The sequence below is a fragment of the Silene latifolia genome, chromosome 9 (genome assembly GCF_048544455.1).
Source record: "Silene latifolia isolate original U9 population chromosome 9, ASM4854445v1, whole genome shotgun sequence".
NCBI lineage: Eukaryota > Viridiplantae > Streptophyta > Magnoliopsida > Caryophyllales > Caryophyllaceae > Silene > Silene latifolia.
In genome coordinates this window covers 176,251,251-176,266,488 of record NC_133534.1, presented here as the reverse complement: position 1 = coordinate 176,266,488, position 15,238 = coordinate 176,251,251, and positions in this window count along the sequence as shown.

Below are 15,238 nucleotides of genomic sequence, written 5' to 3'. Positions count from 1 at the left end.
GATAAAGGAAAAAGAGGAAAGAACAATACCAAAAGAAATGGAACAAGAGAGCGAGAAATTGGAAGAACGGAATGCGTAGATTACAACCGAATCGAGAATGTAAATAATTGAAACGAATTACGTACGTACTTATTAAAATATAGTAGGTTATTTTTATTAATTCTAATCTAAGGCTAAAGCAAGAAAATGACGACGGAAATTTCGAAAATCACCCAAAACACGAACTGAAGCTTTGTTTATATAGGAACACGCTGAAACTTGAACCGTCAAGCATGCCATCAGTCACCCCGATCGGGGCCACACCACCCCGATCGGGGTCGTGAGTTTGTCATTTTTATTCTCTAAATTTCGAACTTGAGCATGCTATGATGTAACCCGGGAGGTCAGGGGTTAGGATGTTGGGGTTGAAGCCATGTACTCTACTCCTCGCTGCTTTTCTCTGTTTCATGCAAAACCAGGCTGTGGGCCACCACCATCTGCACCACTGTGCTCAACCATGGACCATTGGCACGAGCCCATCAACATACGAGCTTCAAAACTCCGTCTGAACTTCAGCACAAAGACCGTCGCATCCTATTTATTTGGGCATAGTTCCGTCTTCGTTGCAGCTAGTATACAACCCCTATGACCAGGCCGTGCTGCTCCATTCTTTCACGCCCAAATGCAAAACTATCATCTTTAGATGAGCATGAATCCATCTTCAATTAAGTATAAAACATTAGCATAAACTCGTCTTTACTGTGGCATGGTAACCATCTTGTAGTTTATTTATTTGAAGTTCAAATGGCATGAAACTCGTTCCCTTTGATTCGGGAATTACAAATTAACAAGGCACGTCAACTTAGCTTTATTACTCGTAATTAGCTCCGCCTTACTCGGGATCCTCAATATTGTAGGAAATTGACGGAAAACCCGCTTCAAATCCTACAAATGACATAAACACAAGAAATACTATCCAAGACGATATTAGCTCAATAAATCGCTCCTAAGAGCGGATAAATACTATAAAATCGAGCTAAATATGGGGATAAAAGTATATATAAAATGAGTGTATCAGACAGCTGTCACCGTATAAGGACCACTCCACCTGGACTTCAGCTTGCCAGGAAACAATCGCAGTCGGGCATTAAACAGCAACACCTTCTGCCCGAAATGAAATTCCCGAGGTAGAATTCTTTTGTCAGGCCATCTCTTCGTCTTTTCCTTGTAAATGCGTGAGCTATCATATGCATTAAGCCTAAACTCTTCCAATTCATCTAGATGTAAAAGACGGTTCTGACCACACAACTTAGGATCGAAGTTAAGTTCACGAATCGCCCACCAAGCCTTACATTCCAACACAACAGGTAAATGACATGATTTCCCATAAACTAACCGATAAGGTGATGCACCAATCGGTGTCTTAAAGGCAGTTCTGTAAGCCCATAATGTGTCTTCTAATTTAAGACTCCAGTCCTTCCGTGATTTAGAAACTACTTTAGACAGGATCTCTTTAATCTCGCGATTAGAGACCTAAACTTGACCACTAGTTTGGGGGTGATACCCCAAACCACGCCGGTGTTCAACACCAACCTTAGACAGAATGGAAGTTAAATTCTTTTCTTTAAAGTGCATTCCCCCATCACTAATGACGACCCTAAGGACACCAAATCGGGGAAATATGACCTTTTTGAACATCTTAATCACGGTCTTGGCATCACAATGGGGTGAAGCAATTGCCTCAACCCACTTAGACACATAATTGACAGCTACTAAAATATTCCTGTTACCTTTACTAGACAGGAATGGTCCTTGGAAATCAATGCCCCAGACATCGAAAACCTCGACCTCTAAGATACCATTTTGTGGCATCTCATGTCTCTTTGAAATATTCCCTGATCGTTGGCAGGCATCACAAGCTGAAACAAAAGACTTAGCATTAGCAAACAAAGAAGGCCAGTAAAAACCAGACTGAAGTACCTTAGCCACGGTGCGCGATGGACCGTGGTGACCACCATAAGAGGATGAGTGTAGCCTTCCAGGACAACTTTAGCCTCCCACTATGGAATACACCGTCTGTAGAGACCGTCTGCACATTCCTTAAACAAATAAGGATCATCCCAGAAATACTGCTTACCGTCTGTAAGTGGTTTAGCAATTTTTGAAAAACCCTTAATAAACCGGCGATAAAAGCCGGTGTGACCAAGGAAACTCCTCACTCCTTTAACATTAACAGGAGGAGGTAATTGCTGAATCACTTCCACTTTTGCTTTATCAACTTCTACTCCCCTATCAGAGACTAAGTGCCCTAAGACAACTCCCTCGTTGACCATGAAATGGCACTTCTCCTAGTTAAGCACAAGATTAACCTCAATCCAGCGCTGCAACACTTTATCAAGGTTAGACAGACAGTTAGAGAAATCACTTTCATAAACACTAAAATCGTCCATGAAAACTTCCATAATAGACTCAATATACTCTGAAAACATCCCCATCATGCACCTTTGAAGGTGGAAGGGGCATTACATAAACCAAAAGGCATCCTGCGATAAGCAAACATGCCCTGAGGACAAGTAAAAGTAGTCTTAGCTTGATCATCTGGGTGAACAGGGATCTGAAAGAACCCTGAATACCCGTCTAAATAACAGAAAAACTGAGAAGCTAACTTTTCTACCATCTGATCAATAAACGGAAGGGGAAAGTGATCTTTCTTGGTGGCGGCATTCAACTGTCTTTAGTCTATACACATCCGCCAACCAGTCACTACTCTAATAGGTATTAACTCATTTTTGTCATTCCTAACCACGGTAGTCCCTCCTTTCTTAGGGACTACCTGAACTAGACTCACCCATTTAAAATGACCAACATAATAGATAATACCTACATCAAGCAGCTTCATTACCTCAGCCATCACAACATCTTGCATCTTTTGGTTCAGCCGGCGCTGACCCTGTCTGCAAGGCTTGTGATCTTCCTCCAGCTCTATCCTGTGCATGAAAATATCGGGACTAATCCCCTTGATATCGTCCAAGGAATAACCCAAAGCTTTCCTGTTTTTCTTGAGCACAGCTAACAAAGCAGTCAGCTGATCATTATCAAGCTTAGCACTAACAATGACTGGATATTGCTCAGTATCATCTAAGAAAACATATTTTAGATGAGAGGGAAGAGGCTTACGCTCAGGTACCTTTACCTCAATGGAGCAAAGGGTACTGATCATCTGTTCCACTTGCTCTCCTTCAGCGTCGGTGAGTTCACGCTCATCTAAATCATCTTTAAGCAAATCCAACACAGCGTCATTATCATCTGGGTTATCTGCACACTCATCCAAAAGCATAAGAGCCTCTAGTAGGTCCTTTATAAAAGAACCTGCCCAGAAGTCATAAATAGACTCGTCAACAATATCAACAAAATAACATGTGTCCTCTATCATTAGCCGAGCCAAAGTGCTAGGCAGACTAAAAGTAATCGCGTCATCCCCTACTGCAAGAGTCAAACGCCCTTGTTTGACATCGATAATGGCCCCAGCTGTGCAAAGGAACGGTCTTCCTAATATAATTGGGGTCCGGGTGTCCCCAGCTATGTCTAAAACAATAAAATCTACTGGTATAAAGAACTTGCCTATTTTCACAGGCACGTCCTCTAAGACACCTAAGGGTCGCCTAATAGATCTATCGGCCATCTGTAGGGTCATGTTAGTCAATTTAAGGTGACCCATATTTAATTTCTTGCAGATAGATAGAGGCATGACACTGACGCTGGCTCCTAAATCACAAAGAGCGTTAACAATTACTTCATTGCCTATAACACAGGTAATGGAGAAACGACCCGGGTCCTTCATTTAGGTGGAGCCTTATTTAAAAGTAAATTACTAGACTCTTCCAAAAAAGAAACGGTCTCAAATTCACTTAGCTCTCTCTTACGCGTAACAATATCTTGCATGAATTTAGCGTAAGTAGGTACCTGGGTAATAAGTTCGGTAAAAGGGACACTTACCTGGAGGTTCTTGACAACGTCCACAAACTTACCGTACTGTCACTCAACCTTTGCGTCTTTCAGACGTCCTGGAAAGGTTACTCTGGTAGCAATGAGTGGACCCGCCACTTTATCATTACCTTTATCAGTGCGTGACGTCTTCAAAGCAGGGGAAGATGACACGATAGCGGAATTAGATGTAAGAATAGGGTCTCCGCTGGTTCTGGCACTCGATCGACTGGTTTTCTCTTGATATTTACTCGATCGAGGTATATGAATAGTTCGATCGAGCTCTTCTAATTCTGGTTCACTCGATCGAGTATAATTTTCACTCGATCGAGTAAAATTTTCACTTGATCGAGTGACTTCTTATGTCAGAACGTTCGATCAAGGGGAATTTATTAGTCGATCGAGTTCTTCAAATTGAGCACCTCTCGATCGAGTAGTATTTATACTCGATCGACCATCTTGATGGATAATTTCACTCGATCGAGATAAAATTTCACTCGATCGAATGCCTGAACAATATGCAGCAGGGATATCGTCCGTGAACTCTTACAAATCGTCGTCCGGGGTATCATCAGATGTCACAACCCCGTCTTCTAGTATTTTTAGCCCCTCATAAGCAAGGCCACTTCGTAGATTTATTGCATTGATTGGGTCGCACGTCGGTGGATGGCCAGCTTGATTTTTCACGAGTGTTAACTGCACGACTTGTTCTCTTAACTTCACAATGGCGGTATCATCCTTGTTGCATTTCTTTCCAAACTGTTGTGTTAAGTTAAAAACCAAGGATTTCAATTCGGCGATCTCCCCATTTGTTGAAGAGGGGTTTGATTGCGGTATTTGCCTATAGAGAGTAGAAACATTCGTCATCTCCTCATATAATTGAAAAAAAGGGACTCCTTGCTTGTATTTCTGATAAGCAAGGACGCGCTTTATTCTCATCATACAACCAATGGGGTCATGCCCCTTCATACCGCATCTACCGCATATCTCCACATGCCCAGTAATAGTACAAACCCGTGCATGCTCACCCATAGTCTCCGTAATCTCCGCTCTACCTAGACTTTTGCTAGGACTCTCCACCTTAACTGTTACCAACTCGCTAACTTGCCCACTTCTTCGAAGATTTCCATATTCGGCAACATGGATGGCCATCTCCTCAATAAGACGCCACCCTTGATCATCCTCTACATTCTTCGTGAATCTCCCCTTAGCTACATTATCAAGGATAGCTCTCTGGTCCGGATATAACCCGTTGTAGAATTGGGTGCATAGGAACCAGTGCTTGAAACCGTGATGAGGCACAGAACGGACGAGCTTCTTGAACCTAGTCCAAGCCCCATTCAAGTGTTTAGTGGACAATTGCTCAAATGCAGTAATCTGAGCTCTCAGCGTATTAGTGCGCTGTGGTGGAAAATATCGCCTGTAAAAGGCCAAAGGAAGGGAATTCCAGTCAGTTACACCGGCTGCTTCCCTGTCTAAATCTCTCAACCATTCCCGGGCATCATCAGCTAAAGAGAAGGGAAAGAGAACTCCCTTAACTCTGTCTTGTGTCACCCCAGCAGCAAGAGGAATGGTGGAACAGTATTCTGTAAATAGCTCTATGTGCCTGCACGGATCTTCTTCAGGTACCCCCCTGAAAAGATTTCTCTCGACCAGCTGTATGTAGGATGGGTGGATTCCAAAAGTTCCAGATTCAGTAGTGGGTAGTAAGAAACCTTTTGGAAGGGAATCCACCGTTGGCTCTGAATGGTTGGCTATATTCGGCATCCTGGCAGATAGAATTTACAGACTGGAGCAGGTATGACAATGTTCTCTTTCTAGAACAGATATCCTGCAAACTAATCAAAAACTTTGAAAAAAATGAGATCAGTCTCAAGGAATAAATTCCTTGAGACGAGAGACAAACCTAAATAAAGCAACAAAATTGCGCCACCTCCCCGGCAACGGCGCCAAAATTTGACAGGCTAGTCGTATGCCTCTCAAAAATAACCAACTGGCTTTAACTAATATAGCTAGGGAAGTCGGGTCGATCTCCACAGGGAGATGGAAAAATGTCAGCTTTGTCTAAGTTCATCACGATAACCAATTTGGGGGTTTGAATTTTATTTCTAAGCTAAGAGAGGTAAAGGAAGAGAAAAAGGTAAGAGAATGAAGATTATGCAAATAAGGAGAAAGCAGCTAAGACAGTCGGTTCACCACAATCATTCAGTCAAGCAATCTAGGTCTCAGGTCAATGCAAGTATAGTCTATGGGGCAGTGAATATCTCCTTCCGGTCTCAATTCGCCCTAAAGCACAAATAGCTTAGCTTTCGCCCTCACTATGGTGCCCTAATGTTCGCTACGAGTCTCACCCTTTCCAACCTTCCGGTCCAGGTCAAGGTTTACTATGATTAAATGCCTAATTGCGTCCACTCAATTAGATAGAGACAATTAATTGTAGCGATTAACAACAAACACTACACAAGCATTAAACCTAATAAATCAGCCACTATTCTTTCATAATCATGGATTTCCTAGTCTTAGCAAAGGGGAATTAGCTACGTACCATTATTGAATCAACAACAACAATGCATAAATAATCGGAATTAAACATGACAATAATGCTAATAGAGATTGAATAAAGTAATAATAAAAAGCAATAAGAGAAGGAAAAAATTAAAATAGCAATTACGATTAAGAAATAAAAAGGAATAATAAAACCGATTACAAGTTCCAAATTCCGGTAGAAAAGAGTAAAAGGAAGAGAAGAAGTCAGGAAAAACAAGTGAGGAAGAGTTACGCAGTCTACCCAGTAAAGTAGCACACGAATTCTCTCCCTAAACCTAATCCGAAAGCCTAATTACAAAACCCCATACAAAAATAGGCGGAAAAACATAATTACAAGGTAAAACCACTCGATCGAGTGGAATAAAACCGCTCGATCGAGTAACTGAGCAAAAATTCCTGTCGATCGAATGAAAGAACCGTTCGATCGAGTAACTCCCTTTAATGGCCTTCTCGATCGAGTATGAAAACTACTCGATCGAGTGATCTTCAAGGTATAAAGCATTCGATCGACTAGAAAAGTGGTCGATCGAGCTATTTTAGCACATAAGGCAATTCGACACCTTCCGAAATCAGCTCACGCATCCTCAAAGTGATAGGTTCCAAGCTCTGATTCCTTATTCTCCATAAATGTAAGCAAATGGGGCGAGTTTGGGCTCGATTTATCTTCTTTCCGATCTGTACCTGCAATTTACACAAGACAAACCAAAGTAGACTATTCGGGGGTATTTGTAGCTAGATGCTACATAAAATAGTACAGAAATGCGTGTAAAAATGAGTTAAAAACCTTATATAAAACACACGCATCAATGACCATCAGTGGCAGGATGAAAAGCTGTACTCATCTTTAAGGTGTTCCCATTAAATCCTGCAACTCCTACCAAAACCGTGATATAAACCTCGAATCTCAATCCGACACTATGTCCTTTGGCACACCATGTACCCGAACCACATGCTTCCTATAACCCAAAGCTAACTGCATCTTAGTCCAAGTATACTTCATCAGAATGAAGTGAGCTGATTTTGTTAAACGGTCGACGATCACCCAAATCATATTGTTACCTTGCTGAGTCCTTGGTAACCCCACGATAAAGTCCATAGAGATCGACTACCACTTCCACTCTGGTACCTCAAGTGACTGAATCTTACTTTGTGGTCTGCGTTGCTCACCCTTTACTCTTTGGCAAGTTCGACACTTAGCCACGAACTCTGCCACATCCTTTTTCATATTAGGCCACCAAAACGTTTTCTTTAGGTCCTTATAAAGCTTTTCACCCCCGGGTAAACATAATAAGGAGTGCAGTGTGCCTTCATCATGATCAACCTTTTCAAATCCGCGTCACTAAGAACACACCATCTCCCATCATAGCGAACACTCCCATCTGTGTGGATAGAAAACCTCGAAACGGTGCCACTTTCTACCTTGACTTCCACTCTTGAATCTTGGGATCAAACTCTTGCTTCCTCTTTATGTGATCATACAAGTCAGGTTTGATAGTCAAGCGCCCGATGGCATCCCCTTTTCGAATCATATGAATCCCCATCTTGGACATCTCATCCCTCAGCTTCAACAAAGACATAGTTGTACATAACAAATGTACACTCTTTCTACTCAAAGCATCTGCCACAACATTGGCCTTACCCTCGTCATAGATGATCTCCATGTTATAGTCCCCAATCAACTCCATCCACCGCCTCTGTCGCATGTTCAACCCATTCTGTATGTAGATATACTTCAGACTCTTATGATCTGAAAACACCTTAAATGTTTCCCCATAAAGGTAGTGCCTCCAAATCTTTAGAGCAAAGGCAACCGCACCCAGCTCCAAATCATGACTAGGATAGTTCTCCTCATACAGCTTCAGCTGCCTCGACGCAAAAGCTATAACTCTCCCATTCTGCAATAGAACATAACCCAAACCATTCATTGAAGCATCGGTGTATACTTCAAAGTTCTCACTTCCCTGAGGTAGAGCTAGAGTAGGTGTAGTGGTCAAACGCTCCTTTAAGGTTAGGAACGCCGTCTCACAACTCTCATCCCAGCGAAATCTAGTCTCTTTCCTCATCAACGTTGTCATAGGTCTCGCAACCTTAGAAAAGTCTTTCACGAACCTCCTGTTGTAGCTAGCTAAACCTAAGAAACTCCGAATCTCAGCAACATTCTTTGGTGATTCCCACTTAGGCACTACCTCAATCATGCTAGGATCCACCGACACACCCTCCTTAGATATCACATGACCCAGAAAAGCCACTTTCTCCAACCAAAACTCACACTTAGATAGCTTGGCATATAGCTGATTATCTCGCCAAGTCTGCAAAAAAAAACCCTCAGATACTCCTCGTGCTCCTCCTTAGTCTTAGAGTAGACCAAGATGTTATCAATGAAGACGACCACAAACCTATCCAAGAACGGGCTGAAAATCCGATTCATAAGATCCATGAAAACGGCTGGTGCATTCGTGGTCGTACTCAATTGGGAGGTTTAGTTTTTGGTACTTGTCGTTAGAAGCACCTAGACCAAAACAATATTTATAACTCCACAAACAACTCTACTATTAGTAAAGAGGCAAGTAAAGGTCGGATCCCAAGGGACGGGTATTAAAGTGAGATTTTCAATTGTAACTAGCGGTGTCTAGGGGTGTCACGATTTGGGGTTGGAATAGAAGTTCACTAAACTAAATAGCAATGAAATTAAACAAGCAAGATGATTAAAAAGGGTGTAAACAATTGATAAAAGGCACTAGGGTGTCATGGGGTCATAGGGGATTCATGGGAATTGATCATACAAACATATTCTCAAATTATCAGCAAGCAATTATTGTTGTGATAGATCGAGTTGGTTTATATCTTACAATCCTAGGAAAGTTTAGGTCCCGGAGCCGAATCGATTAGATTGTACAACACCTACAAGTCGACTTAATCTTCCCTACTCAACTATATGTTGGAATATGTGTGCTCCAACAATAATGCGATCACAATTGTCGATCATTATGATCACATGTTTATATCTCATTTTAAGAATACATGTGGGATGTAAATATTTTACAGTCAACTGGTCCACACATATCGGTAATGATTGGCTGACTAGAGTTTGACATTACTGTCGTGCGACGGTGGTGATCAGTTGATCTCCTTAGGTCATACCTAAAGGGTAACACTCTTCATTGAATATTTAATTGGTCGTATGACGATACGAGTCAATTAAATTACTTAAAATTGACGGACGATTTTGGAAGTAATATTTGCGTATCTCATTATAATCTGATTAAAAAAGATGCGGTCTAAGTGATCGAATTGTTTTATTACTTAGATGAAATTATTGTTTAAGGAAACAATTGCATTTGAATGAATAATTTATTTTGGTACAAGTAATTGTGAATTACTAAGTCAATTTTGTATATGACGTATTTTTATTAATACGTTGATTTTTAATATGTTAAAAATACATAACAATTTTATGTGACATATTACATGTGACATATGACAAATTGGCAAATTGACAATGATAAAATGGAATCCATTTTATCCCATGTAGACCGAAATATTGGAGGGAGTTGGGTGTTTAAATTTTGTTTAATTATTGAGTGGAAACAACATGATTACACTTTAAACAGATAGCCTTGCATGCCTATTTCTTGATTAGAGAATTAAGCCCATGCATTGGCTCCCCAAACCCTCCTCCCACCGGTTTCCTAAGACCCATTTAGAGAGTTTTTACTCTCTAATTTTTTCATTTATACAACATACAATTTTTCTAGTGTAAGAAAAATAAAATTCCTCTCTACATCTTATGAGAAATTAGAGAGATAAAAACTTCCAAAAATTAATCCTCTCTTAACCGAAATTAAGAGACCAATATTAATATTTTGGGTCAATTTTTAGTATGATTATTATTATTCTAGATATAATAATATTAATCTATTAAGGGGTTATCTTGGGTATTCACTTTTGGGAGAGATTCTATAATTGAATCTATGTTCATCCATTTTAGGAGTGCTCAAGAACTAACAAGAAGGAGATCTTGTTGGTGCCTTTTTGACCGAAATTTATATGGTGAGAAAACGATTTCTTCACTTATCTATTTTAGTTTGCATGCATAAGATTTGTAATTAATTTTATGACTAAATTAATTTGTAACATATAAGAATATGTTAAATAATGAGATATAGATTTCTAACAAGCGGTATCAAGAGCCTTGGTTGTTTGCATGCAAATCGGTTATAGTTTTTCCGAGTTATACGATTAACATATAAAACTTGTAAATTTGTGTTATTATGATATATCACGAAAATAATTTATGCATGTTAAAGTTTCTGATCCTAAAATGTATTTAAGATATTTTGGTTAATTTATGGATTTTATTGTTCATTTTATATTATATTGGCATTAAAATGTGATTTTTATGATAAAAATGTCATTTTCGGACTAAAATTAGCTAAACTTCGAATTTTCCAGTGGTTTTTGGATATGTTTTCACTATTATTATTTTGAGATGACCTGTAAATTGTCATAATTTTTGAAGTTCTTATGCTCGAAATATGGATTTTTCATGTTTAAAATCGGATTTAGAAGATAAATAGGTTAATATGAGATAAATTTCGAATCTGGTCATAGAAATTTAGTATGTTGTCACATGAAATTTTACAAGATGTTTTTAAAATAATAGGCTATATTGAAGTCTTCATGCATGATTTATGAATTTTTGTTGAAAAATAGCATAAATAGTGACTTAATTAGTGAATAATTGCTAAAACATACTCTATGACTAAGGAAAAACGTCACATGTTGCATTTTATTATCTTTTTCAGATCTAAAATTGAAAAGTTGATGAATATAATTTTTCTCATGTTTTTATGATTTTTATTGATAAATCCAATAAACCGTAACATAGTTTTTCCGATAATTTTACGAACTTTTAACCTATGTTTTTGAACATTATGAGTGTCATGGTATTTTTTCCAGAATGTTCATAAGTTTAAATTTCAAATTTTGAATTTATTTGGAATTTTTGTGATTTATTTGAAGTATATAGCATTTTATTGTATTTTTAGGTCCATTAATGAACAATTTTAAGAAATATAAGTTAATTATAGTCAAATAGTTAGTGAAGACTACTTTTGAGTCCTTAGAGGTTAGGGTAATTAACTTGTGCATAAATATGATTTTATGTAATTTATTGTGATTTTAAAAGGTTGAATCACGCAAATCCGTAAAAACCGATTAATATACGATATTGGCTCCTTAAAGGCGATTTAGCATAAAATTGGGCATGTTCATACATATTATAATGCTGCATTTTATTTATGATTGTCATAATTTTATTTTATGTAATTTTTGAATTATGTAATTTTACTTAGTATGGCCTTAGTTTTAATTGGTATTACCCGAAATGTATGGGAAAATCGATTCGTTTGTAATTTTTTGTGATCTCGTATCACCGTTTTGTAATTTAATAGATTTATTTTATTTTAATTACAAATGTATAATAGGAAATTATGTAATTTGTTATGTAATTTAATTATTTCGGAGTTCCTTGAAGACGGTGTCACTCAAGAAGGCGATACATAAAGACGGTGTTACCTCGAGATGCGTGCCAAAACCGAAGTTCAAGGGAGCAATGGAGTTGGTTTCCGAATATGTAATAGTTAATTAGATTTTCTATTTTAGGAAGGCCATACTAGGATTTATATTTATGCTTTGCATTTTATTTATATGTCGCATGCATCGCTAAATCGCCATAACTAAAACATGCATCATCTTTTAATCGAATATTTCGACCGTGTCAATTACAATTATCGTAGTTCACCACTTTAGTTCACTTAAAACGTGATAGATAATAAATTGACATGACCTCTCGCTAAAAATAAACAATTGAGGCTTATTCTTACCAAAAAGTAGAAACCTTGAAAACCTATTTCGCGAGGGAGTGCACTCGGCCCTACCGGGGTACAAACCTTGTTACGTAGGGGAAGTGGGTGATAAATGTCTATCCACCGAATTCATGTTGATAAGAGATGAATCGGCCCTACCGTGCCTAAGTTAATGTGGATTTGGCTCATGGACACATTTATTCGAAATTCTGATTGAGCTCAACGGAAGTATTCGTGACCGTAGTCGCATGTGTTCCGGGCTAAAGATAAATGTTAATGTAATTTTATCGACCAAGAGTTCTAAAAGTAGAATCGATTAAAGAGTTAATCCACCGAGTTATATTGATAAGGGATGAATCGGCCCTACCGTGCCCAAGTTAATATGAATTTGGATCTTGGAATCATTTATCATAGTTGGGTAGAGGTCACTATGTAAATGCTATACTTGTTTACAAGTATTATTATAACGATAAATGTTAGTTTTCATCATTCCGTTGTCGTATTGATCTATTTCTTTACCATAATTCATATACGATATCATTTCGTTTTTGATTCAAATCTCCATTAAAACATCGTAACTAAAGACAAATATGAATTTGCTTCTAAAACCTCAAATGAACCATTGCTAAGGATCTCTTGTAAAGAATATAGATTAAAGTTATTCATTATCAAACATGTTTTTGATTCTTGACTAACACATCTACTTACAATGGATTGTTTTTCATATACTTAATTAAATTAAGTACCTTGAAGCGATAAATTGTTTTGGTAATTAGATTTGTCGGAAATCGTAATAGACCAAAATACCGCAACCACTTCAATGAAAGTTTTAAGACTAAATAAACAAATGAGGAGTAGTCTTCATGAATATAATTTTGCTTCTCAAAGCAAAGACTCATTGAAATAAGTGGGAGCATTCTCTTAAACCGTTAAGAAAGGAATGAGGTTCAAAGAAGTAAAATTAGAATGGAATTGATACAAGGTAATGTTAAAAGTAAAGTTATTGAGAATAACGATACTAAACCTATCAATCCCGACCGATAAAGATTCCACTGTCTTAAATGTTGGACACTAGAAAGGAAACTACCCCAAATTATTGAAGGATCAACAAGTTAGTTGTGGGACATCTAATGAGACCTTCTTCTTTAAATGTTTATTTGATTAAACATAAATTTTGCTAGTACTACTTCGTCAATATTAGAAACCAGTGGAGGTTTTCATCATTGTATTCGACACATAAGATTATTAGAATATGACGACTAGCATTAATAATGTCGAGAGATAGAGTAATTGTGTACTCAATCTAGTTTTTGAATTTAAAGTTGTACTTAATTGTGACTATTATGTGCATAAACTCTAAATAAGAATATAAACTTGTTAAGATACAAAAAAGGTTTCACTTTTGTGACTCTATACACCATAATTTGATGTATAGCTAGCCCATTATCAAGGTGATTATATTCTAAACCAAACTAGAATGATACATCATGAAGATGATGCAAGACTCAAATTGGTAACCCAAGATTAAACCTTAAATTTTGGAATGATGAACGCAAAGAGTTATCGAGTACTCTTGAAACCATTAGATTGTTAATGGTATATGCGTATCTTGTATTCAAAGCAAGATGTCTCGTGACTTTTGGTTGAAAAGGAGATCGAGGTTGTAAATCATTGATCCATAATAGGTTGATCATTTTCTTTTACCAACGATTTAAGTTGATGCTAATGTGTTCACTTAATAAGGTAAATAGAGAAATCTTTGAAGAAGTTCAAAGAGTTCAAGGAATCCCGATTTAGTCGTGATGGGATTATCAAAGTGGAGACTTTGATATAAGCCAAAGGAAATGTGATATAGTATCACAAATTAATCTCTCTTAACACACATTATGGGATAATGTGTGGTTGGATAAGAATTCAAACGCTATTCGATATGGTTTGGACTTCAATCAAGTTACTTTGAGTTACTTGATCCTTTAGGAGATTTTATCATTTTGTCTAAGTTGTTTTTCCACTAAACCTAAACGAATCATATGAGATATGAAATGGTAGGGTACCATGTTATAAGTTTTCAAAAGAAACAAATGCTCATTTTTCTTTATAATCACGAGTACAACGGCTTTATGGCTCGTGAAGCTGTCTTTCTAAAATACAAGTTTATTTCTAGAAGACAGAGTGGGAGAAATTAATCAAGAGCCACAAAGAATGTTATGTAGTAAGAAACTGGTCTTTCTTGGCTACATGAGACGTTTTGTGTAAGACGTTGTTTCTTTAAAACCTAGGAGGTTAAATTCGTCACTTATTGAAAATGATGAATTCATTCTACTTTTAGGAAAGTAAAGAGCTTATAACTTACAAAGAAATCGTTTGATTAAAGTTGATTACTTATAGAAAGTAGTGAACATATGACTTACATGAGAGTGTTTATGTCACAACTCACTACAAGGCTTAAAGCCATGAAAATCCGAAATAAAAGGCTTGATTAGTGACAAAGGGTTTTGCACTAATAAAGAGAAATTTCAAAGCTTGATTGGTAGCAAAGGGTTTTGCACTAGTTGAAATGCTTAAGTCTATTTGGATCTTCTTAGGGATTGTGTTTGATTTGTACAAATATACATATAGCAAGTAAATCTAAAACCCACTTCTTCAATTAGAAGGAATGTATTCAATACATGTCTTGAGTTTTGTAGATTCTTGCTATCCTAAGATAATGTGAAACTTAAGAGAGGGTCTTAAGTAGGACATCAATGAGTTGGAATCAACATTTTGATCATGTGATAAGACATTTCTCGATAAGTCGAGAAGTTGTGTTTATACATGAAGTTTAGTGGGAGTTACGAAAATTTTAGTAGTCTTATATGTGG